This window comes from Elephantulus edwardii, unplaced genomic scaffold, assembly GCF_000299155.1.
Source record: "Elephantulus edwardii isolate Elephantulus edwardi_28Jun2011 unplaced genomic scaffold, EleEdw1.0 scaffold00119, whole genome shotgun sequence".
NCBI classification, from domain to species: domain Eukaryota; kingdom Metazoa; phylum Chordata; class Mammalia; order Macroscelidea; family Macroscelididae; genus Elephantulus; species Elephantulus edwardii.
The window spans coordinates 8677047-8704504 of NW_006399869.1; positions in this window are offsets into that span (position 1 = coordinate 8677047).

Here is a 27458-nt window from a genome sequence, read left to right on the forward strand (position 1 = left end):
AGTGTGTGTGTGTGTGTGTGTGTGTGTGTGTGTGTGTATGTATATATGTGTATGTATAATTTACATATTTAAAATATGTATTTATTTTATATGTTTGCATATAAATCAATACACATTTTGTTTTCTTTATGAAAAATTCCTTTGCTATCATTCCACCAACTCATCTAGTCTTTAATAATTCGTATCCAATGAGTTGATTTTCAATAGATTGCTGAGAGACAGCTGTTCTGTTATATATGAAACCACAAAAACCTATTCTTCAGATGCTTTTTTAAATTCAATTAGAATAGATTTAAGATTGTATTTTGGTTTTCATTTCTATGCAACTTAATTATTCACTTGTATATGAGTAATCAATGGTCTAGTCTACCTACAGTCAGAACCTTGCTTGGTTTGGAGCTTTTCTCATAATTCTTTCTTACGGATGTAGTTAATCTGATTTCTATGTTGTACTTCCGGTAAGGACCATGTATATAGTTGACTCAGTGTTTTGGTTTTATGTTTGTTTGAGTGTTTTGGGGGTTTTTTGCCCCCAAAAGGGCATTTGCAATTAACAAATCATGGATTGAACCAAACCCTGTCATTTGATCTCCAGCCTCATTTCTGTCACCAAATCCATAATTTCTCATTGCTGCTGCTTCTTTCTTTACAATTTCTGCATTTCAATCATCACTTATTATTAATGAATCTTGGTTCAATCAGTTTCATGCTGTAAAAATTGATAGAAATCATAAATAGCCTCAGTCTTGTATTTTGTTGTTGATAGGTACATTTGAATAATGTATTTACAGGTCTTCCATGTATATATATGTATTATATCTTATAATTCACAACATTGTACTTCAGGATGGATACTGAAATGGTCTTTTTACTATGAATGCAACACTATTCTTTAATCTTTCATTCCCAGAATAATAAACCATATGATTCTCTGACTCAAAGTGGTAATACCAGTCCATCTCTATTCACAAATCCCTAGGATGCCGATCTTCATGTGTTCAATTATATTTTCAACAACTTTCAATTTTGCAAGGTTTATACTTTTTAATTGAAAAGGTACGAGGACAGGATGCATCGCTGACACACTCCTTTATTGATTTTGAGCCATGGAATATTTCCTTGCTCTGTTCTGATGACTACTTCTTGGTCCAAGGATAGGTTTCCTATAATCACAGTCAAGTGTTCTGAGATTCCAGTTTTCCTCAAGACTAGCCACAATTTGTTGTGATCCATACAGTCAAATGCCTTTGCATAGTCAATGAAATACAGATAGACATTTTTCTGATACTCTCTGCCTTCTGCCAAGATCCATCTTGACATTGGCAATCATGTCCCTATTGCCATGACCTCTTCTAAACCCAGACTGTATTTCTCGTTGTTCTCTGTCTATGTACTGTTCAAGTCTTTTCTGGATAATCTTCAGGAGGATTTTGCTAGTGTGTGATATTAGAGATATTGTACAATAATTTCCACACTCTGTCAGGTCACCTTATTTTAAAATGGGAATAAGTATGGATTTCTTCCAATCAGTTGGCCAAGTTGTTATCCTCCAGATTTCTTGGCACAGCTTGGTGAGCTCATGCAGGGCAGCATCTGTTTGCTGAAATATGTCAATTGGTATTCCATCAATTACTGGGGCTTTATTTTTTGCCAAGTCCTTCAGAGAAGCCTGAACTTCTTCCTTCGTCACCATTGCCTTTTGTTCACATGTTGTTTCATGAAATTTTTCTGTATCAACCAATTCTTTTTGATACAATGACTGTATACTCCTTTTATTTGCTTTTAATGCTTCTTGAACTGTTCAATTTTCTGCCCATAGAATCCTTAAGCATTGCAACTTGGGACTTGAATTTATTCTTCAGTTCTTTCAGCTTAAGAAATGCTGTGCGAATTCAACACTTTTGATTTTCTGTATCCAGCTCCTTGCATACATTATTATAATACTTTGCTTGTCTTCCCAAACGGCCTTTTGAAATCTCCTAATCAGCTCCCTAACTACTTGATTTCTTCCCTTTGCTTTGGTTTCTCTGCACTCTAGTATAATATTCAGAGTTTCTTATGACTTCCATTTTGGTATTGTTTTCTTCTTCCTTCTTAATAATGACTTTTTGCATTCTTCATGAATGATATTCTTGATATCTTCCCCTAGCTTATCTGGAGTTTGTTCAATAGTGTTCAAGGATCAAACTTATTAATGAGTTGGTTTTTAAATTCATGGGAGATAGACTCAAGGTCAAATTTTGATTCCCATGGATATGAATTAAACTTCTTTAGTTTTAATTTGAACTTGCATATGAACAGTTGATGGTCTCTTCCACAATCAGCAACTGGCCTAGTTTTTGCTGCTAATATTGAACATTTCCAGTGGCCAGGAAGCAGGGTTTTAAGAGGAGGAGTGTGGAACCAAGATTGGAACCTACGATATGCAGATGACACAACCTTGCATGTTGAATCTGAGGGGGACATGTAGCACTTGCTGCAAAATGTCAAAACTGCAGTCTTCAATATGGATTGAAGTTCAACATCAAGAAGACAGAGATTCTCACCACTAGGCCAACTGGCAGCACCATAATAGATGGAGAAGAGATTGAGGTTGTTAGCAATTACAGCTTGCTTGGAGCCACAATCAAATCAACACTCTTCAATACCAGCAGTCAGGAAATCAAAAGACAAATTGCATTGGGAAAATTTGCTGTCATGGGCCTCTCCAGAGTGCTGAAGAACAATGACGTCCATCTAGATACAAAGATGTACCTGATCCAGGCCATGGTCTTCTCAATTACTGGTTATGCTTCAGAAAGGTGAACAATGACTAAGGATGGCAGAAGAAGAATAGATGCCTTTGAGTTGTGGTGCTGGAGGAGAAACTTGAACATATCATGCACTGCCAAGAAAACAAATAGATCTGTCTTGCAGAGGGTTAAATCAAGTCTCTCCTTGGAGGCTAGGATTTTGACTCTTCACCTCACTTACTTTGGGCACATGGCCAGGAAAGATTGGTCCTTGGGGAAGGACATCATGCTCAGAAGGGTGGATGGACTGTGCAGGAGAGAGAAACCCTGGATTAGATGGATTGATACAGTAAGTTGGGCAATGGCTGTTGGTGTGTCAGAATTAGTGAGACTGGCTTAGAACAGGCAAGGGTTCAGAGCTGCTGTATATAGGATTGCTATGCATCGCAACAACTCAACCAATAATATTCTATGACAAGTTTGGAAGCAGGAGTGGCATCCACTTCCTAAACAACTTGTATCTGGAAACTCAATGAACTGTGATAAACATCGATAGTTGTAGAGGAGCTTCAGGCCTTTTGTTCATAGGGTTTCTAGGAGTAGTGCAATCGAAGGCAATCAACAACATACTTTGTAATTACACTTTCCAATCATTAGTGGATGTTTACAGTTGGCTCTCCTAATTTTTTAGTATTTTACATATTAGAAGGCTTCTCTTCTATTGTTATATTTAACAATATTTAATATATTTCCTCAAAGGCTCAAATAGTATTCCAGAAGTAGATGGCTTTATTGCTTCCTAGTCTATGTCATTCTGGAACTGTGCTGAACCCTGTACACCATGGGTAACCCTGTTGGTTTTTAAAATGCCAGTAATATAGCTTCCAGCACGACAGAAACCTGTAAGTAACCCTAGTACAGCAAACTTACAGACAAGTGCTATACTTATAAACGTAATCAATAAACAAATGTGTGTGTGTGTGTATATATATATACTTAAGCTATAAAATAAGCAGCAGCAAGTAAGGTTTTTTTCTCTGATACAACAAACAGGTATATAAGTATTATATACCAAAGAGCAAACCATAAAAACAAGCAAGCATATAGATATGGTGAAGATAGACTCTAGCCCTGGCAATGTGCAGGCAATCCAGAGCCTCATCCCTACTTTAGTGTGGAAAATTATACTGTAGTGAAGTCCTTTGAACTTTTCTAGTGTAGCAATGAAGATTCCAGTGTAACCCTAAAGAAAACAAAACAAAACAGTCCCTGCTGTGATTGGATACTTGGATAAATAGAAGATGGTAGAACGGAAATTCTACATATAAGCGTGATATTTAATGAATTCTCTTTCTGATTCAGATCAGGGGTAAATTAACTTCGGCAACTTTTGTATGAGATAGTACATAGGAATAATGACATAATTTTATACTACATATTGTATCATTTATATTTATGTAGCAAAGGTGCACATGGCCTGCATATTTTAATGCTTGAATTTCTGCTTTTAAAATCAAGATGCCTTGTCTCTTGACCATCGTTCTTTACGATACATGATCAATTGGTCTTCTAGACACTATAATTAGGAGTATTTTGGGGGAATTGATCTTTTAATTATGCTATTTAAAACTACATTTTAAATTTTTACATCAATTTGTTATACAAGAAAAAAATTACATTCATTTAAAAAGACTTTTGATCTAAAAATACCATTGATTAATTAAGTTCCCTATACTTAGACTGATTTATAGCTTTGTATGAATTATTCCAATCTCATCAAATTGTCTCAACTAGTGTTCTGCTAGCATGCAGATTTGAGAGAAGAGTCTATGTCTTATTTATCTTTGTCTTCTGATGTCTCATAGAATTTCAAGAATCTATTTTTTTCCTTGAAAAATATTCAGAAAGAATAGGAGACTTGCTTAGAGATGAAAATTACTTTTAGGAGATATCATTCATTCTTCACTGTGGGACAAGTTAGAAATATAATTTAATTACCTATGTGTTATGATGAGTGAACAAAGAATCAAAGTTAGAGTTTGCTCATCGACAATTAGCTAAGAACTTTGACAGTTATGGCCTCTCCATGTGTTTGAAAACAGTATACTACTTTTAGGGATCTCTTAGTGTTAGGGCTTAGTGTTTAGGAGTAACACTACCAACACAAAGGCATGTAGCTAAAATCTACCACCTGCTCTGCAAGAGGCAAATGAGTGATCTCCTCTAATGCATTTTACTGCCTATAAAAACCCACAGAAGTATCAATTATGAGTTAGCTCTGATTTTAAGGTACATAACAACAGAAACTATTTTTTTATTTGTTTGCATACAAAATTCTTATGCATGTATATCATTAATGCACCTTCATTCCTTCATTCACATTGTTTTTTAAACAATCACTCATATACATTGTGTTTTATAAAATAAGTTCCCAATGATCTGACTATTACCCTGTCTTTTCAGGTCCTCATTGGATCTTCTCTAACCCTTTCAACATTTTCCCACTACCCATCAAACTCTGTTGGAACATCGGTAGCATAGTCTTAAGGGAAATGTACTGCTAATTTCAAAGTGGTGGTACTTTTGGTTAAAATTCATCAGCATTTCCATTGGAAAAAGATGGAACATCATCTTTGTAATTTCAACCTCCAAAAATCGACTAGGGGATCAGCTATGAGTCAGTTCCAACTTAGTGGCAATGAGTGAGTTTAAGAATGCCTAATAAACTCCTGTTTGTTTCCATTTTCTTGCTAATGTAAGCATTGCTCCTATAAATATGGTTGTACAAGTCTTTGTGTCTCCACTCTGATTTCCTTGGGATATACTCCCAGAAGTGAAATGACTATATCATATGTGGTATCTGTATTCAGTTTTTGAGGAAATATCAAACTGTCTTCCATAGTGATTGTACCATTGTTCATTTCTATCAGCAGTGCATGAAAGTTCCAAACTCTCCACATCATCTGCAACATTTATTTCTTGCTGTCTTGTTAAACTTTGCTTATGCTCTTGGGGTGAGATGTTGTTTTGATATTTTTGTCTTTTTTTATTTTAAATTTTTAGATGTTCATTGTTCATTCATTGTTGCACACTTTTCACTCTGCCCACCCTGGTCTGCCATTTCACTTTTCTCTTTGACAAGTAAAAAAACACAAACAAACAAAAAAAACCAAACACCAAACTTTCACTGTTATACAATCACCTTCTCCCCCGTCCACTCCACTGGTCAAGTTTCATTCTGAACTCTTGTCTTGACAATAATACCTAATCATATATCCCTCCTAAACAGTACTTTCCCCTCATCTGTTTCTATGTAGTATATATTATTTATTCCCTCTTAGTTTTCCCCAACTCCAATGTCAGTCCCGCTTCACAACAGTGGCACTATGCAGTATTTGTCTTTTTGTGCTGAGATATTTCACTTGTCATAATGTCCTCCAGGTCACCCATTTTGTAGAATAATTCATGAGTTCCTTGTTTTTCAATGTAGCATAGTATTCTATTGTGTGAATATACTAGAGCTTTTCTATCCATTCCTTTGTTGATGGGTACTTAGGTTGTTTCCAGCTCTTTGATATTGCAAACAAAGCCACAATAAACATGGGTGTGCGTCTATCTGTTTTGGTGGTGGGTATGGTTTCTTTGGGGTATATTCCAAGTAGTGGAATTGCTGGGTCAAAAGGTATTTCTATTTCCAACTTTTTGAGAAAGTGCCATACTGTTTTTCATAGTATTGCACCATTTTACACTTCCACCAAAAGTGAATAAGGGTTCCTATTTCTCCAGAACCCTACCAGCATTTGCTGTTTGCTGTTCTGTTAAATTTTGCTAATGATATCTTATAGTTGTTTTGATTTGCATCTCTTTCAGAACTAGGGATTTTGAATACTTCTTCATGTGTTTGCTTGCCATCTGAATGTCTTCTTTAATGAAGTGTCTGTTCATATCCTGTGCCCAGTTTTCAATTGGGTTGTTTATTTTTATCTTTTGGTGGTGCTCGAGTATTTTATAAGTTCTTGATATAAGTCCCTTATGAAATATATCATTACCAGACATTTTTTCCAGTCCACGACCTCCCTGTTGTTTTGATTATAAATTGTGTTTTCCAATGGCTTTGAATAGTTTTCCATGTTTGTTTGCCATCAACTGTTCTCCTCCTTGAATAGTTTTTTTTCAATATCTTTTGTTCATTTTGTAATTTGATTATTACCTTTTATTCTTGAGGCCCTGTATTGTTCTGTAAATATTAATTATGAGACCTTTGTCTAAAATCCCATTCAAAATTGTTTTCCCAGTCTGCAGATTTTTTTTCACCCTATTGGAAAAAGTCTTTGATGAACAGAGGGATTTGATTTTAGAAGGTTCTATTCATTTATTAATTTTTTCCTCTACTCTTTCTGAATTTTTAGCTATATTTGAAAGCATATCTATGTCTTAAAGTAGGAATTTGAAATTTTTCCCATTCTATCTTATGATCTTTAAGGTTTTGTGATTTACCCTAAAACTCTGACTCACTTTGAGTTGTTTTTTTATATATGAGATGTGGAACCTGTTTTAGTTTTCTGCAAGTTGTTATTGTTGTTGATTGTCTTGAAGTTGAGAACGACTCATAGTGATCCTATAAACAAAAGGTCTGAAGCTCCTCTACAACTATCAACATTTATCAAAGTTCATAAATGCAATTTTCCCAGCACAATTTTTAAAGCAGTTGTCATTTTCCTATTTTTTATGGTTTTTTCCTTATTAAATATCAATTGACTATAGGTAGATGTGTGATATCTGGGTTCTCGATTCTATTCCATTTGTGTCTGTTATTTTACCAATATCATGATGTTTTGATCACCATGGCTGTGTAGTAAGTTTTGAGTTCATAGATTGTAATGCATCCCACTTCATTTTAATTTTTTAAATGAACATGCTATGCATATTCAAGGTTTCTTTTCCTTCCAAATAAAACTGCAGATTGCCTTTTAAAAATATCTTCTTGAACAATGAGTTTGTTATCTGTATTGGAATTGGGTTTAACACGTATTTCTTTTGGTAGCACTGCCATTTTAAAAATGCTGAGTCTTCCTATCCATGAACAGGGAAAGTTTTCTATTTAATTATGTTTTAGATTACTTTTTGTAGTTTTCCTTATAAACATGATTTTTTCTGGTTAGGTTTATTCCAAACTATTTAATCTAGTGGTTAGCTATTGTAAATGTTTTTGCTATTCTGGCTTCCTTTTCTGTGTTTTCCTTGCTCCTATTGAGAAATTCAACTGAGTTTTGTATGTTGATCTTATTTTCTGCCACTCTATTAATTTGTTCTATGAAGTCTAGTGGGTTTTTGTTGAATCTTTGAAGTTTTCTGTGTATACTGTCACATTGCTTACATATAATGATAGTTTTGCTACCTTTTTGCCAATTTGGATGCCTCTTTTTTTTTTCTCATTTTTATTGTTTTAGAAAGTACTTCTTCTGTTTTTCATTCCCCGTGTAGTGTACTACATGCTTATCTGATTCAAAGTGGCCAGTGCTGGTTCTTCTCATCTCACTAATGCCTAGCATGCCAATGTTCATGTGTTCCATTTTCCATTTTTAACAATTTCCAGGTTTTCCAACATTCAAGCTACATACATTCCATGTTCCAATTATTAAGTTATGTTTTTCATTGTTTTTCCTCATTTTAATTGACTTCCAATTTAGGCTTTACACTACACTCCTTTAGCTATCCTAATTTCTCTAGTGTTCACAGGGTTTTCAAAGGCCTGTTATTTAAGCAAGTAGATGGCCAATCCTGCTTCCTAGTCTGTTTTAAACTGGGAGCTCTACTGAAACCTATTCATCATGGGTCACCTATATGGCATTTGACACACCAACGGCATAGCTTTCAATATCACAGCAAAGTCAAGTTATCTCAAGATAGTGAACTAACATAAAAAATGCTATAACACTTAGATCAACATTCTCCCCCAAACATTCCACTGGGAAAATCTCCAGTTAGAGATATCTCCAAATTATTGAGAAATAATAACGTCAGTTTGAGGACTAAGGTGTGTCTGATTCAGGCCATAGTCTTTCCAATTACTTGTTATATATCTGAGAGCAGAACAATGAATAAGGATGATAGAAGAGGAAGAATTGATGCCTTTGAGTTGTATTGTTGAAGAGCACTGAACATCTCCTGGACTGCCAATAGAACAAACAGATATGTCTTGAAGAATGTGCATTTGGAGTACCCTTTGGAGGCAAGAATGATGAGTCTTTGCCTCACAAACTTGGGCATGCAGCTAGGAAGGGCTATTCCTTGAAGAGGGACAAGATGCTGTGAAGGGTGCGAGATCAGCGAAGGAGAGGACGATCCTCACCAGGTGGATTGACATAGTGACTGCTTTAATGGGCTCTAGTGTGTTAGAAAGCATAAAGATGGCACACAGAAAGGACAGGGTTCAGATTTGTTATTTCTCAGGTTGCTATGAGTCGTACTCAACTCAATGGCACCTAACAACAAGCAAGTACATCTAGTAGAGTATTAAATAGGAGTGGCCATAGTAGGCGTCCTTATCTTGTCTCTGTGTACAAATATAACACCTTAGTTTCTCTCCATTTAGAATGATGTTGGTTCTTGGTTTTATATATACACCTTTCAGTATCTTGAGAAAGTTCTTTTCTATTGTAATTTTGTTGAGTATATTATTAATCAGGAAGTGTTGGATTTTGTCAAAGGCCTTTTTTGCATCAATTGATTTGATAATGCGGTTCTCCTTCTTTGTTAATGTGATGAGTTACGTATTAACTTTTTCTAAAGTTGATCTATCCCTGCATACCTATTATGAATATCACTTGGTTGTAATGAATTCTTTTTTGATGCATTGTTGCTAGGATTTTGTTGAAGATTTTTGTGTCTGTTCATGACTGATACTGGTTTATAGTTTTCTTTCTCTGGTGATGTCTTTGTCTGGCTTTTACTTGCTTCATAAAATGGCTTGGGGAGTGTTCCTTCTTTTTTCTTTTATTTTAAATAATTAAAGCAGAATTGGTATTAGTTTGTCTCTGAATTTTTAATAAAATTTATCTATTCAGTGTCTTGCTCAAGACCCTTTTGGGAGAGTCTTTTAATTATCTGCTCAATGTCTTCTTTTTAGTGTATCTGTTTAAGTGCTCCACTTCTGTATCAATTTGAGTAGGGTGTGCATTGTTAGAAATATGTTATTTACTCTGGGTTTCCAAATTTATCATGTTATCTTTTTCATTTAAGAAAATTCTACTGGATATCACTTTTTTCATTTCTTAGTCGAGTAAATTTTATTTTTGTTCTTTTCTTATTATTTTGTTTGCCCATGATTTATATATTTTATTTACATTTTAGAGCCTCACAAAGATATTCATACTTTAGGGGAGATCCAAGAGGGTGGCAGAGGCAAAGACAATGTGGTGAGCTGAGGGAGCAGCGGACCACTTGGAGAAGGGCCACTATGGCCTTCTACAGACCTCTGTTTATTGATAATTGAACAGTTAAACAGTTGATGACTGGTCTTCAGTGAAGATCGAGGCTCAACAACAGGAATTCAAAGATTCCCAAGGAGGAACGGATGAGTCTCGTAGCTCCCATCACCCTCCTGCAGAGCCTGCACTGCGCAGCACTGCCGCTGCAGCTCCATGAAGCTCCCACAGCCAGAACCTATGGAATTCCTCACCCAGGATGAATGGTGGGCACCGGGCCTCTCCAGAACTGGTGCAGTGGAGCCACCACTCTGCTGCAAAGGGGACTTGTTCTGGGGAGAATTCTTGGAGCCAAGATGGCGGTGGCAGGGGAAGCGGGTGGCAACCACCCGCCTGTGCAGGAGATGATGGGCACCCACCGGCCTCCTGCTTGGGAGATGACGAGCTCCCGCCAGCCGCCTGCCGCCTGTGCAGGAGATGATACACAGGACTGCCAGCCACCCACACGGAAGATGGGATGTGCGCCCGCTGGCCACCGCATGGGAGATAATGAGTGCCCACTGGCCGCCCGTTCAGTAGATGATGCTGCCCGCGTGGGAGATGGGACGGGTGCCCAGCCACCTGCAGGTTTGGGTTTCCTTGGACAGGCCAGAGAAGATGAACACCTATACAATGGATTGTTGAAGGTCATTGTGAGTTGTCTACTTGATGACACTTAACAGTGGCAGCCTGTCCAAGAGTACTGACAACCTAAATGCACCACATATTTTGATCTGTTGACTGCTTCTGCCAAAAGCTGTTTAGACCTGGCGGGAGTCTGTTCACAACTCTCAGGTTCCCTTTGCCATTTATAAAGGGGGAGGGCAGTGACGCCTACTTCAAATCATAGTATGACCACTTATTGGGGGCGGTAAAAGTGGCAGTGCTGGAATTGGAGATGCTGCCATTGGCCACATAGTCCTCAGTCAGGCAAGGGGACCACACTGGGGTAGGGGCAATTGGAGGGGGAGTGTACCAGCCAGCCCCTGGGGGTGTTGCCCTGCTCAGGATGGGCTGTCTTCGGCCCCTGGCCCGGGGCGAGCTGTCACTTCCCTCTGCCCAGGGCGGGCTGTCTTCGGCCTTCAGCTTGGGGCAAGCCGTCACAACCCTCAGGGTGAGTTCCTCAGTCCCCAGACTGTGCCATCTGACCCTTGGATGGGGGGGAAATGCCTACAGTATCCAGAGAATTTTATCTAGACTACCTTCCGCCACCCTCTTCCCAAGTAAATCTGAAAGCAACACCCCCAAATTCCTTCTGTTTGTAACTCACAAGTTTGTTCTGTCTAGGTTTGTCCCCTTTCTTATAGGTAACCTTATTAGTTTTACTCCAGACCTGACCCTGAAACCAGTGCCAGTGACAAAAAGGAAATACAACTGCCAGCTAAGGAAGCAAAGGAGGATGGAGCCTCTGGTTTCAACCAGCCATCCCCACTGGACCCACCTGGGAAAACACTTTGCAGTTCAGAGGGGAGCAAATGACAGGAAAATATCTTCTAACAGAAGAAGAAGGCAAGCAGCTTTAACCCAAGACCACCAGTAAGGTGATAAAGTGTCCGCCCTTTCCCCTTCACATCAATGCCCCTGTTCAGCATGAAGAAGCCAGAGACTCTGCATCCAGTTCCCAAATCAATAAGACAGTTGGTTTAATTGCCATTGGAAAATGCTTACCATTTCCCTGTAGTATTTGGTCCCCACTGGATTCTTTTCATGTCCTTCACCTGCTCCCCCCACCAACCAAACTGTGCAGGTCTGCAGCTGCATCACTGCCCATCCTCACCCTTCTGCCCCCAACCCTCACCTCCTTGTACCTCCATTATGTTTTTCCCAATAAAATAATAAAAAAAGACATTCACACTTTTGTTGATTTTTTAAATTGTTTTCTGTTTTCTATCACATGATTTCAGCTCTCAATCTTATGATATCTTTTCTCTTAGATGCTGTGGAAGCAGCTTATTGTTCTTTTCTTAATTTCTAGAGATGTTAAGTAGGTTCTTTTGCTTCTTCTTCTCTTATGTGTTTGCATATTACTATGAACTTTCTGTTGAGAACTGCCTTAGATATATACCAGAGCTTACGTAGTGTTTTATTTTAATTTTCATTTGTTTTGAGAGACACTTTCTTTTATTCCACTTTGTGTTTCTTCTATAACTCAATAATGCTCAAGCAGGGTTTTATTTATATTCCACATTGGTAGTTTTTCTTCTCTATCCTCTTGTTGTTAATTTATACTTTTATAGCATTATAATGTAGGAAAATTTTATTATTTTAATTTTTTGGTCTATTTTGTGTCTTAGTATGTCGTCAATTCTGCATAATGTACCATGTACACTTAAGAATATATAAATTGAATTTTTGTTGAATGAAGTAGCCTGCATATATCCGTGAGGTTGAATTGGCTTATTTTTACCATTCTATTCTCCTGAATCTTTTTTGAGTTCCTTTCAAGTCGACACATCATTTGATGATATTGGTGGATTAGCCTTCTACTCCTCTTTCTTTACTCAAACCTGATAAACTTATGTATTTTTCAGGTCTATCATTTGGTGCATATATGTTTTATTAAATATATATTCACTTGTTCTATTGTGTCTTTAATCATTAAATAGTGTTGTTACTTATCTTTTATGTTGGTTTTCACTAAGAGGTCTATTTTATCAGAGATGATATTACTACTCCTGCTTTCTTGTGGATGGCATTTACTTAGCATTTCCCTTTTGCCTTGTTTCTTGGATGCTTCCTTTATTGGCAACATATTAATATACCTTGAATTTTTATCTATTTTGTAGTCTTTTTCTCTTAATCAATATTTTAAGTCATTCGCTGTGATTATTGACAGGCCACACACTATTATTGTTACTTTGATAGTTCCTTTCTCTGATATTGTTAGTAACTTCAACCCATAAATTTTCCTTTCCTGTCTCTGTGTAAAGGACATTAGTATTTCTTGTAGAGTTGGTCACAAATTTCTTAAGTTTTGCTTTTCTCTAAGTCATCTAATTTTTTTCCCTTCATATATGATGCTTTGCTTGGTAAAGGGCCTCAGCTTGTAATTTTTTTCTTTCAGCCTTCTCATATGTCATCTCAATGTCTTCTTGCCTTCAAGATTTCTGCTGAGAAGTGAGAACTTAATCTAATTGGTTGTCTTTTTTAGGTCACTCGTCATTTTTCTAACAGTGCTATTAATATTTTATCCTTGTCTTTATTTTCTGAAAACCTGATTGTGTCATGTATAGATGGTTTTCTTTGTAGTCAAACCTGGTAGGAGTTTGTTGAATTTCTTTAAAGTGTATTTCCCAATTTTTCATGATATATGAGAAGTTTTCTTCTAGTATTTTTTCCAATGATTTTTTTCCTCCTCCAGTATAAGTGTGATGTTTTATTTGATGGCATCTCACATAATTCACATCTTTTCTTCATTTTTCTTCTGTCTTCTCTGGTATTTTTCCTTTCTTTTTGTAAGTTCTCATCTAAATTCTTGTCTTCTGTCTCACTGATTCTGTGTTGCATCTGTTCTGTTCTGCTTTTTTTGTCCCTCCCTCAAGCATGTTGAAAACGTCTGCATTATTTGTCTTGATATTCTGGATAGTATTTTCATGTTTTATGTTGTTTCTAGTGTAGTATTGGTTGAACTACCTCTGTCTTTCTTTAGTACAATTTCTAAAACCTCAATATTAGTATATTTCTTCTGTCTTTCTAGTTCTGGGATGTTCATTGTGTTCATGAACTGGTCTGTTTATTTAGGAAAAATCTTATTTGGTTCTTCATAATGCTTGAACCTGACTGCTGTTTTCTTGAAATTATGTGAGGGTCTTTTTGGTATGTATGTTGCAGTATCTATTGTGTCTGTCTAGGAAGCTGTCCAATTGTTAACTTTATAACACATGGGTTTGTTGTTGTATTTGATATGATTTACAGAAATTCTATCAATGACAGATCTGAACCCTGTCCTATCATGTACCATTTTCATCATTTCTGAAACACTTGAACTCATTGCTGTAGTCACTGTGTTAGTAGATCTCACTGATGGTCTTCCTACATTTTGATAACTTTCTCACCTTCCCAAGCATGATGTCCCTCTCCAAGGAATAAGTTTCCCTTTTAGTATACTCAAAGTATGTGAGACAAAGCTTTATCATCTTTGTCTCCAAAAGAGCATTCTCGCTGTACTTTCTCCAACACATATTTATATTTTCTTTTGGCAGTTCTTTAAATATCCAGTATTCTTCTTCAACATTATAGCTCAAAAATATCAATTCTTCTTCTACCGTTTTTGTTTATTGCCCACCTCTTGGATGCATAGCTAGTGATGGAAAAAAAATCACTGCCGGAATTAGGCATACTTTAATCTTTAAAGTGACATCATTGCTCTTCAGAAATAATTTAGAGAGGTTCCTAACTACAGACTTGCCCAATGCAATGTGTCTATCGATCCCTTGACAGCTGATAGAAATGGAATACCCTTTCACAATCAATAGACTGTGGATCAAAGTAATATTAAGTAGATGACAATTTCCATTTTTTATCCAATTTTCATGATGTTGTTTATTGTTCTACTAACGAAGATACTTGTCTTCTTGACTTTGAAATGCAATTTATATTGAAATCTACAGTCCTTATTTTCTGCAGCAAGCATTTCAAATTCTCACTTTTATCAAGTAAGTTTGTATCATCTGTACAAGTTGTTTATGAGTCTTTCTCCAATCCTCTTGCCATATTCTTCTTCATAGAGCCCAGCTTTTCAAACAATTTATTCAGCATAAAGATTGAAATATGGAGAAAGGATTTATATGACACAAACCTTCCCTGATTTTAAACCATGCTATGTTCCCTTCCTCTGTCCTATGTTATGTTCCCTTGCACAACAGTTTATTGGTCTAGGTATATATTTTATATGATAATAACTAAAATATCTGAGATTCCTATTCTTCTCAATGTTAACTATAGTTTGTTAAGATCCACAAGGTCAAATGCCTTTTTATAATCGTTCTTCTGGTATTCTTTAGTTTAATCCAGGGTCTAATTGACATCAGCAATAATATTCTTGGTGCCATAACCTCTTCTAAATTTAGCTTAAACTTCTGGAAGTTCTCTATGTACTGTTCTAGCCGTGTGTGTGTGTGTGTGTGTGTGTGTGTGTGTGTGTGTGTGTGATTTTCAATCATATTTTGTTTGCATGTGATAATGATACTGTTTGATAATTTAAACATTCTGTTGGACCACCCTTCTTGAGAATAGGAACAAATATGGATCTCTGCTACTCAGCCAGCTAAGTACCTATACTGCAAATTTCCTGTCACAAACTGACGCTCACTTCCAGGGTTACATCTGTTAGTTAAAACATGTCAACAGGAATTGCATTAATTCTTGAGGGCTTATTTTTTGTCAGTGCCTTCTATGCAGCTTGAATTTTTTCCCTTCATTACCATTGGCTCTTGTTCATATTATACCTTTTGGAACATTTTGGTGGCAACCAATTTTTTTTTTGATACAGTAACTTTGTGTATATATAGTTGCTAGAGGTGCAGAATTTAAACTTTGCATGTGATTCAGTGTCATAATAGAAATTTCCTTGACCCTTCTTTTCCCCTCTTCTCTGATCAGATGGGAAATTTCTCTTCTGGTTGTAAAAGTGGCTCAGGAGGTGCTTCCCTACCTGCTGACTGGTCCCTAGAGGCAGCTGGGCAGAGAGGGTCAGAGTGAACTCATAGGTGGCCAGGAAGACTCTTCCTTCCATGCCAGCTGGTCCTGGGAGGTGGCTGGTTGGGATGGTGGGGATAAGATGCGTTTACAGATGGCCTTTGCCTCACTGATGACTGATCTGAGGCCCTGGAGTTAAAATAAACTCAGACTCATGATGGTCCCACAAGGTATTTCTCCTGCTTTTGGTTTCTTTTTTTAAGGTAGGTGTCCATGTGAAAACAGAGGAGATTCACAGGTAGTACACAGGATGCTGCCCCCGCTGCTTGCTTGTCCCCAAACTGTCATGTTTCAAATCAAGAAATATTTAAGTTCTTCCCACTATTTTCCTTTCTTTTCTATTTTCTCATAATAGAAAGAACTTTAAGTTAAATAGTATAACTAAGAGGAACATTGTAAGAGCCAGTCCTTAGAAAAAGTTATTATGCTGGAAAAAGTGAAAGGTCAGAGAAACTGACTGAAACCTTGCACAAGACTTTCTAGATGAATTGTCACAGTGACTGCATCAATGGACTCAAGCATATCAAAGATGATGAGAATAGTGCAGAATAGGGCAAGCTTCAGATTTTCTGTTCATAGGATCGCCATGAATCATAGGTGACTCAATGGCACCTCACAAAAAAAACAAGAAGAACTTAGAATTTGGACATTTATATATTTGGCCTGAATTTTTCATGACCCTTCAGAGGAATCCTAATTCAAAAACCTAGATTCATGATTTCTGGGTTTCAGCTTCCAGCACTTACTGAACAAATTTAACAAGCTGATACTAACAGTTGAGATATAAGACTTGAGTATACATATTGAAGGTGTCTTCTAGATTTAATGAGAATAATGTAAAGATAATTGAAGGGTTTTGTAGTTTTTGAACAGTTATCTGAAGCTTTATATAACAATTTTTTTAAAGCCTCAAATTCATTACCGTCAAGTAAAAAAACTGCACATAACTAGCACTCCAGTCAGTTTTGGGGAGGTTTTAAATAACACAGGAAGAGAGTGCTCATCTTTCTTTTACTAAGTTGCTGATGAATTTGAATTGTCTGAGAAGTGCCCCCTTTAGGTTAGTACACATTACCAAGATATAGGTTTTAAAAATTCATCCGTTTGTCCTTCTGTTTATTTTATAATATTTAAAGTTTATTTTTTAACATGGTAAAAGATAAGAGTAAACTTGATATCCTTAATACTTATTGCAAGTCTTGATAATATAATATTATAACAGTATGCCAGGGATAGTATCAAACCATTATTTATATACAATACTGATTATATATTTAAAGCTCAAAGCACACAATAAAAAATACTTGTTTTAAAATGTTTGTTTAGGAGCATTCACAGATAAATTCAAACATTATTAAATTTACTTGGTCTCATTTAATGGACAATCTTATTAGGTTCCGATGTGTAATTTGACTTATGAATTATGTCATTTAAACTAATTAATTAATTTTTCTATTCATTGCTTCCTTTTACTTTAATAATAAATTAATTTTTTCACACTAAAAATTCAAATAGTAAAGTATTTTGTGAAGGTATAACAACCAACTTTTTTCATTATTTCAGGTCTACCCATTTGAAATTAGTAGACTAAATATTTAAATAAGAAGTACTAGTGGTGTAGTAGGTTAATTATCAGAGTGCTAAGAAAAATGCAAAGCCACAAGGCACTCTGCAGGAGAAATATGACATCATATCCTCTCATTAAGATTTACAGCTTCAGTACTTACCTGTCAGAACAATTATCATTATCATGAGGGTAGTTTTCCCATGGCGAGGTTCACCCATTGCACTGAATCCTGCAATTTTCCCAAATGTGACACACTCAACTGTAGTAGTGAGGGACAGCATACACATTATATCCAATGGGGGAAAAATTTTACAACCTCAGAAACCCAATTAAGGATCACGTGAGTTATAAAATGCATCTCAGTTTTGTTTTAGTTTAATATTTAAAGGGACCAAACATATAAAATTATGTTGTATTTTGACAAATATTACGAGACTGTTTTCTTTTGAAAATAATGAGATTAATTAGAAGTTTGATATTTTCTATAAGCAAGGAGGAAGCACCAAAATCATAAAAATATAAGTAATAAAGGAAATGTAACTATGAAAATCACAAAATACAAACATCAATTTTCCTGAAAATACCATATAACTAAGATTGGAATAGGAACTCCATAACACTTCCATAGCTGTTGTACCCGTAATCGTTGTTTTTAAATAAAGACGAACTTGAAATGAAATTTTTTTTTAAAAATGACCATTTATTTTGATCAAGATCAAATTTGATTAAGGACATGCTTACTTGCACAATGTCTATGTGAGAGTTCACACCTGTGTCATTAGAACAGAAGGGTGTTGATTTCACCACATACTTGCCAGGGACCAGATGTTACTAAATGTCTGATAAACAACAACAGAAACAGGACCATCTCATGATTTTATTTCTACTTTCTGCATGGTTAGTAATTTAAGGCTTTTTCATTTTTCATTTTCCATTTCTGATGTGACTATTCACATTATCTGCCTACCTTTTTTGACTTGTTTACCTTTTTCTTAGAAGAATCTGGAAGAATATGAAAATCTTTAACAGCCATAGATGTTTCAAATGTTTTCTTTTGTAAAGGGTAAAATTAACATAGTTATATATTCAATAGCAAAAACACAGCAAAAGTGTATGGAATATAGTTAGTGGAACATTTCACCCCATTTTGGAGGTAGCTATTTTCTTTCTGAACCATGGCATTGTTCTTCACACTGCAGCATATGCCTTTCTCATTCTACACACTTCATGCTTAGCATGGGCTTTAAATAATTCTTTAGAAATCCTATTTCATAAAATAGGCTCCTTTGGATAACATTTTACTTAATGCCATGCATGAAGGCCAGAAATAGCTATTTATATAATCATTGATTTTAATCTATTTAGAACAAAAAAAGATGACTATTTTGTAGAGAACTTGAAACTGGTGTTTGTCTTTTTGCTGCTCTAATACATGTCCCACTAGGCCAACTGACAGCATCATTATGGATGGCAAAGATATTGAGATTGTTAGCAGTTTTAGTTTGCTTGGCTCCACAATCAACACTCTTGGTACCAGCAGCCAGGAAATCAAGAGGCAAATTGCACTGGGAAAGTCGGCTGTAAGGGACCTTTCCAGAGTACTGAAGAGCAACGACGTCAGACTGGAGACTAAGGTGCATCCGATCCAGGCCATAGTCTTCGCAATTTGTTGCTATGCCTCAGAGAGCTGGGCAATGAGTAGGGATGATAGAAAAAGATTTGATGCCTATGCGCTGTGGTGCTAGAGAAGAATGTTGAATATACCATGGACTGCTAGGAGAACAAGAAGGTTTATCTTGGAAAGGGTAAAACCAGGCTGCTCTTTGGAGGCAAGGATTCTGACATACTTTGGACATGTTTCAAGGAGGGAACAGTAGTCCTTGGAGAAGGACACCATGTTTGGAAGTTTAGAATGACAGCACAAGAGAGGAAGACCCTCTATGAGAAGGATTGATTCAGTGATAGGGGTTATGGGAGCAGGTGTGTCAGAAACAGTGAGGTTGGCACAGGATAGAGCAGGCTTGGGCTTTTGTACAGAGGGTCTCTATGAGTTACAACCAACTTGATGGCACATAAAGAAACAAAAACAAATACATGTGCACCTGTGCATGTGTGTGTGTGTCTTTACACTCCTCTTATTTTTAACATCAATCATTAAGTAGTATATTTAAAAATCTAAACTGCAACGTTTATAAAGTAATTTTTAAACCATCAGTGCCTGTAATCTGATAAAGAAAAAGTTCAGTGATTAGAAAGGTGATATATTTTGCTTCATATGTTACAGCTAGTATTTATATTGTCAACATTATAAACTAATAAGCCTTCTCAATGACAATATGAAAAGATAAAAGAAGATTAGAAATATTATTCAAGGTGATAATCTGAAATACCTATACATTTAGATCAGTGGCATATCTACCATATCATAGAACATTTTGGAATTATTTTTAGTGACTAAAAAAGAGACATAATCACACTTAATGTATTAATGCTAAAGCGCATGTTATAGTTTGCTATCTGCTTATTCAAAAACGAATGAGATTTACATCTGTACGCTGCCTACATTTACTGCCTCCACTGCAAACAGTTTTGGTAGTGTGTGGCATTGTCTTTACTTTGAATGCTCATTAAGGCTTAGAACAAGTTCTTTCTCCTATTTGAACACATTATATACTCTGTCAAGCACATGGGGAAAAATCTCCAAATTCATTCTGGCTGTAAAAATAATTTTCATACATTAATTCCAAAACGTTTAAAATAATGGCAGCAATACTAAGGTAAGTGCATAGTTTCTAGACAGGATATTGGAAACATACAGCATTCATTTGGATGTAAAAATTGGCAAGTTTGTTGGAACCAGAAAGTCCCTTTATTCTGACATGGTTTTGGCAGAAATAAGCACAAAATGTGTCTAGTCTAGGAGGTGAGCCATGGCAGTCACAGACAGGGATGGCTATGGCTCAATATCCCAATCTGATGCACAAATACCATTGTGAACTAGTATCTTTCATTGTTACAAGTATAGAATAATCTACTCTTGCAGAGATGTGGAAAAACTAACAAGAATATACAATGCAGCACAGAGAGATCAGAGAAGGGCTTCTCTGCCATTATGACAATCATAATGGCCTGCAAAACTGAGATAAACACTTAGGCACTCATTAAAAAATAAAACAAAACCTCAAACTCATTGGATCAACTCATAACTAACTCTTCAGTGGGATTTGGAAGCTGTAAATAGTGTGGAAGGATGTTGCCTATCTTTGTTCCACTGAGCTGCTTGTGGATTTGAGCTGCTGGTAAGAAAGGCATCACCACTGTCTGGGCAGCACTACTTCCTACAGACTATACAACTAGAGCTCCAGTCAATACGTATAGTATAATAAAATCCCAAATTAAATAGATTTGTTGATGATTTCTTATTGACCCTCTAAACTAAGTCAGTGGTAGGAATACTAATTTAAATCTCTACAGGAGCACAATAAAACCCTTCGATTGAGATGAGTTGAGAAACTCAGAACATTGTCCAAAATCTGTCCAACGATCCCAAATAAGTGAATACAGATGACACTTCCATTCAAGAGCAAGTTCTGTGATGATGTTACTATTGTGTACCATACAGTTGAAACAGACTCCTAGCTGACCCTCTGGCAGGTTTTCAGAAACAGTAAATCTCTTAAGAAGAGATTGCCCATCTTTCTCCTGCCAAGTAGCTGGGCTGGTAGCCTTGAATTCCATGCCGTAGGGATTGCAGTGCAGCTTTTTCCACTAGAGATGTTCAAAATCCATGTTTTCCATTATTACAGATGTATTAACATATTATTTTAAACTGAAAATTAGGTTAATTTTATAAAACAGAAAAGTAGATTAAAATTAGATTAATTTTATAAAACAGATTAATTTTATAAAGCAGAAAATTAGATTACTTTTATAAAACAGAATGAATGGGAATGATTTTATGAAATACAATGTGAATGAAGGATAGTGTAAAACACAAAGTATATGAACTTTGTAAGCAATTCAATACAAAATAAAAATTGAAAAATACTTCAAAATTAATTTCTTTAGTTTTGAGAGAAAAAAATTTACTGTATTAAAGGATAGATATGATCTACATTGCTGTAACTCTTTTCAAGAGTAGTGGCAAAGATGGGGTAAAAAAGGGAAACTTCAACTGCCAACAACAGAGTCAAATTGTTTGCATCTTGTGCAAGGTGTCCCTGTAAAATTATGCTTATTGTGCATCCTACTACTTTGTTCATTTTCTCAGTCATTGCCATTATGTTGGAACTAACCTGTAGAAGACCCTCCAGTGGAATCTTAAAGGAAGTGGAGTGGACTGTCCATCTTTCTCCCACTTAAACTCTAATTTCATTTTAGATAGAGAAATGTATAATCTGTCACGGAAAACACAATTCTAAGTTAGAAGGAAAAACAAAACCTTTCTTTTTACACAGAAGTGATGTTAATGGACCAAAAGGTCGCAATCAAAGGAGGAAATATAGCTTGAAATTTTGGAGTTGTACCAATACCAGTCAGAAAGTTTTGAAATTTAAAGAATAAGAAAGACTGGTTGCTTTTGTTCAATGCCAGGTTGTCAGTCCTAACTCATAGAATCAATGGGTCCTAATGTGGCACAGGATGAGGCAGAGCTTAGATCCAACTTTCATAGGGTCACAATGATTGTAGTCAACTTAATAACAATAACAGCAATAACTAGACAAAAATGTTCAAATGCCTGCAATCAAAGCACAATAGAGACAAAGATAGATGTTATTAAGAAAGCCACAAGTATGGAATATCTAAGAGACAAACCTAGAAAAGAACCATAGATATGTAATTACTATCCTAGGTAGGTAGATAGAGTCAAAGACAGGAGTAATTTCAATGATAAAAGAATCACAAGTCTCTAAAATAGTTTATCATGATTTATCCACCAGAACTCCTCTTGATGTGGCTATCCCGTTCCCATGTAAATCTTGGGCTTTTTTTTCCTCTTATTTTTACACCTGCCCTCCTTACACCATCTTTCACAAGTCCAGAGAATCTTGAGGTGGTTTTGTCCAACAGCCTTTAGCAGCAGCATGCTGGGATGAAGCTCTGAACTACCTCTGGCCCCACCCTCAGTGAGAAAGGAGCAGCACACTAGCCTCACCACACCTGCTGGCCCAGCTCCTCACTGATCTCCAAGAAGGGCATTTACTCAGCTTGGCTTGGGTCCAGGCTCGACTTGTAATAGGGTCCACTTGCACTAGTGCTCTATAGCAAAGAAGAGCTCACTTTTTGCTGGATTCTGTTTCCACTCTGGTCCCCAGGGTTTTGCTTCCCTAGGGTCAGGCTGGGCCTTTTTCAGGGGTTCAAGGAGTGAGCAAGAGATCTGGGCAGTAGCTGTAAGATTATGCTCTGTGATGCTTGGCCCTGATGCCATCTGCCTCAAAAGAGGTCCACGTTGCCCTCATTCCCGCTGCAGAGGATACCTGCCTAAGCCAGGACTCTCTTGGTCACCCCTGATTCAGCTCTGTCCTCTTTATCCCAGTGGGAGCAGCAGCTTCACCCAGGTTTCCCCCTGTGCTCACTTGATGTTTATAATAACCAAAGCATTCCCCACCTTCAGAATTGCTGGCCTCCACTCCTTCTTCCTTCTTTTTTGTGGGGAGGGAAGGCACCAAGGGCCTGCCAAACAGCTGGGACTCACAGGGAGAGTGACAATACATAATGTACCTGTTTTTTGTTTGTTTGTTTGTTTGTTTATTTGTTTGTTTTTTTTATCGATGTAAAAGTCCACCTCCAAATCTTTTTGTTCTTCCTAGACCTAGACATTACACCTCCTACCTTGCCTCTACCCTTGCCTTGTGTACCTGGCTCCCAGGTCCCAGGAACACCACACACATCATTTTGTTCCCTTGCACATAGTAGGATAAAGTCCTCACATCCTAATCCCTCAGTGGCACTGACATTAAGTAGTTGTAGGGAAGTCCGTTTCAGGGTACTTCAAAGTGGTCTTCTCTCTTGACCATGTTGTTACATGCTATCAAGTCGAGTATGACCCATAGCAACCATATGAACAACCGATATGAACCCTGTCCTGTCATGTGCCATCCTCACAGTTACTGACATACTGTAGCCCGTTTAAGCAGTCACTAAATCAATTCATCTGCTTAAGGGTCTTTCTCTCTTTCACCAACTCCATGGCTTTCTGAGTATCATGTCCTTCTCCAAGGAATAGTCTTTCCTAGCCAGGAGTATGTAAGGCATATCTTTTTCATCTTTGTCTTGTAAGAGTACTCTTACAAGAGTACTGTACTTTCTGACTGTACTTTCTCCAAGACATATTTGTTTGTTCTTTTGCCAGTTGGTCCTATGTTCTGTACTCTTCTCTAACACCACAACTCAAAGACATCACATTTTCTTCTGTCATCCTCATTCATTGTACAGCACTCTGATGCATAGTAAGTGATTGGAAAGACCATAGACTGAATCAGATGCACCTTAGTACTCAAACTGACATCATTATTCCTCAATAATTTGGAGAGGTCCCTAACTTCAGACTTTCCCAGTGCAATATGTTTCCTGATTTCCTGACTGCTGGTACAAAGCATGTTGACTGTGGATACAAGTAAGGTGAAGTTGTTGATAGTTTCAAACTTTTCTCCATCTATCATGATGTTGCTTATAAGTCCAGTGGTAAAACATTTTGTTTTCTTGACATTGAAATGCAATCCACACTGAATACTGCAGTCTTTGATCTTCTGCAATAAGTGCTTTTAGACCTCCACACTATCAACAAGCAAGGTTGTGTCATATGCATAATGCAGCTTATTGCTGAGTCTTCTTCCAATTCTTTTTCATAGAGTCCAGCTTCTCAAATAATTATCTCAGCATACAGATTGAATAGATGTGGAGAAAGACTACAGCCCTGATGCATAGCCTTCTTAATTCTAAACCATGTCGTTTTCCCCTGCTCTGTACACACAACAGCATTTTGGTCTAAGTATAAGTGTGAGCTCTGGAATTTCCATTCTTCTCAATATTAACTATAACTTGTTATGAATCACACAGTCAATAAAGCACAAATAGATATTCTTATTTACCTCTTTAGTTTAACCTAGGTTCAATTTGACATCAGAATGGTCTTTGGCTCCATAGCCTTTTCTAAATTCTGCTTGAACTTTTGATAGTTACTTATCTATGTACTGTTCTACCCTTTTTTGAATGATCTTTAGTAGTATTTTGCTTCCACATGACATTAATAATATTGTTTCATAGTTTCCACATTTTATTTGTTCACCTTTCTTGGGAATGAGGACAAATATGGACCTTTTCCAATCCATTGATCAGACAGCTATCCTCCAAATTTCCTGGCATAGACTGGTGAGCAGATCCAGGGAATCTGCTAATTAAAACAAGTCCATGGGTATCCCGTCGAATCCTGGGATCTTATTTTTTACTAAAGCCTTCAATGCAGCTTTGTCTTCCTCCCTCATTATCACTGACTCCTATTCATATGTTTGTGGTCCTTGTTGTTGTTGTGTACCATTGAGTCAGAACCAACACAAAGTTGACCATCCAGTGGGTTTTCAGAGGCACTAATTATATAGGACACGATTACCCATACTTCTCCCACAAAAGGGCTGATGGATTCAAAATATGTGCCTTCGGGATTACAGCACAGATTCTTACCACCAGAGCTGACATTTTTCAGTGTTTGTTAGTTCTTTACAGGACAGTGATTCTGTATATTACCTCCATCTTCTTTTGATGTTTTCTGTGTCATTAAATATTTTGCACATTATCGTCTTTCAATATTGTGACATGAGGCTTAAATTTGTTTTTCAGTTCTCTCATTTTGAGAAATGCAGAATGAGTTCTCTTTTTATTCTCCAATACCAGCTTTCTGTACATTCCTTTAAAATACTTTGTCTTCTCAAGCTGCCCTTTGAAATCTTCTGTTCAGCTCTTTAAGCATATTTTTCCTTTGTTTTGGCTTCTCAATGCTCTACTGTAATTTTTAGAAGACTCTTCTGACATCCATTTCTGCTTTTTCTTTCTCTTCTCTCTTGTAATGACCTTTTTCTTTCCAATCTGGTCTTTGACCTTTGGTTTTCAATGCTTCAAACATTCTCAAGTTGATCTTGAAGTTTAAATATAATAGATTCAAGAACATATCTTGGTTCTCTTATTTCAATTTTCTTTTGTCTCAATTTGAACTTGATATGAGTAAATTATGGTCTGGCCCAGCGTCCATCCCTGGCCTCGTTTTAACTGTTGATATTGAGCTTCTCCAACAATTCTTTCACAGACATAGTCAATCTGATTCCTATTCATTTCATGCATAAAACTTTGGTAATGGGAAAACTCTAATTAACTGTATCAATTTGGAGCTGAAACCCTTCTTTTTATAAATCTTTTTGTATTTTATATTGGTTTGCTTACAAAGTTTATATACACTGTGTTTCACACTATCCTTCATTCACATTGTTTTTCATACTATCATCTCCATTCATTATATTTTCTAAAATTAATCAACATTGACTATGCCTACCATTGCCCTGACTTTCTAGATCCCCACTGGATCTTTCCCATTTTCTTCACTCATTTACCCCTCCATTCATAAAATTGTGTGACCCTATGATTTCTCCCTTGCCAATCCTCTTTGCTCTTCTCCTATTCTCTTTCACTTGGATCTTCATACACATTTTACTAGTCTTATTTCTACATTTACAATAATGTTCTTATACAATATTTGTCCTTAGGAGACTGAATTAGTTCATTCAGCATAATGCTCTCCAATCCCTCCCAATTTAGGTAGTAATTTTCAAAATTGCTACTCCTGAGTGTGTTGCATAGTATTCCATCATTTGAATGTACCACATTTTCTCAATCCATTCTATTGTGGTTAGACATTTGGGATGTTTCCATGTTCTTGGGATGGTAAACAATGCTTCTATGAACATTGGTGTTCAAATCTCCATTTCCATCTCAGTTTTAATTTATTTCAGGTTTATTCCAGTGGAGTAGCTGGGTCATATGGAATTTCTATGTTCAGCTTTTTGAGGAAACATTAAATTGCCTTCCAGTACCATTTTATAATCCACCAACAGTGTATGAACGTTCCTATCTTGTCATATCCTCTCCAACATTTATTGCTTGCTGTGTTGCTAAACTTTGCCTGTTAAACTGCTAAGGGATGAGATGGTGTCTCATTGTGATTTTGATTTGCATCTCTATTATTGCCAGTGATTTTAAGCATTTCTTCGTGTGTCTGTTGGCCATGCAAATATTTTTCTTCTGTGAAAAGTATTGCCATGTCTTTTGTCCAATTTTTAAATTGGATTGTATGTCTTTTCCTTGTGGTGACTGTGTAGCATTCTGTAAACGTTTGTTATGAGACCCTTGTCTGAGATAATATTGCCAATTTATTTTTCCCTGTCAGTAGGTTTTGTTTTCACATGGTTGGAAAAAGATTTTGATGCACACAGGGATTTATTCTTCAAAAGGTCCCATTCATCAATTTTATCGTCTTCTTACTGTGTGTCACACAAAAATCAACTCAAAGTAAATCAGAGGCCTAGTGGTAAAGCCCAAAATTATAAAGATGAGACCAAGTAGGACCAAGTTTAGAAGGTCCAGCCCGTGGCACTAAAAGGGTGAAGTTGAAGTCTTTGATTTTTCTTCCTCCTCCTATTTAGTACCTATATTCTAAACATTAGTCCAAATAACCATTTTTACTTGGGGAAAAAATAATTTATGATTATTTAAGAAGAACAACAATAATTTATTCTTGAATTATACAAGTAGATTGGATAAAAATACTTAGCAGCTCATTTAGAAAGACATAGAAGTAAATGGTAAATTGTTGTTGCTGTTATGTACCATCAAATTGAGTATGACTCAAAGCGACCCTACCTTTCACAATAGCTAATCACAAGATTAAATACTTGGGAATAAATTTAACCAGAAGTACAAAGGACCTTTTCCAAGAAAATTACAAAACAT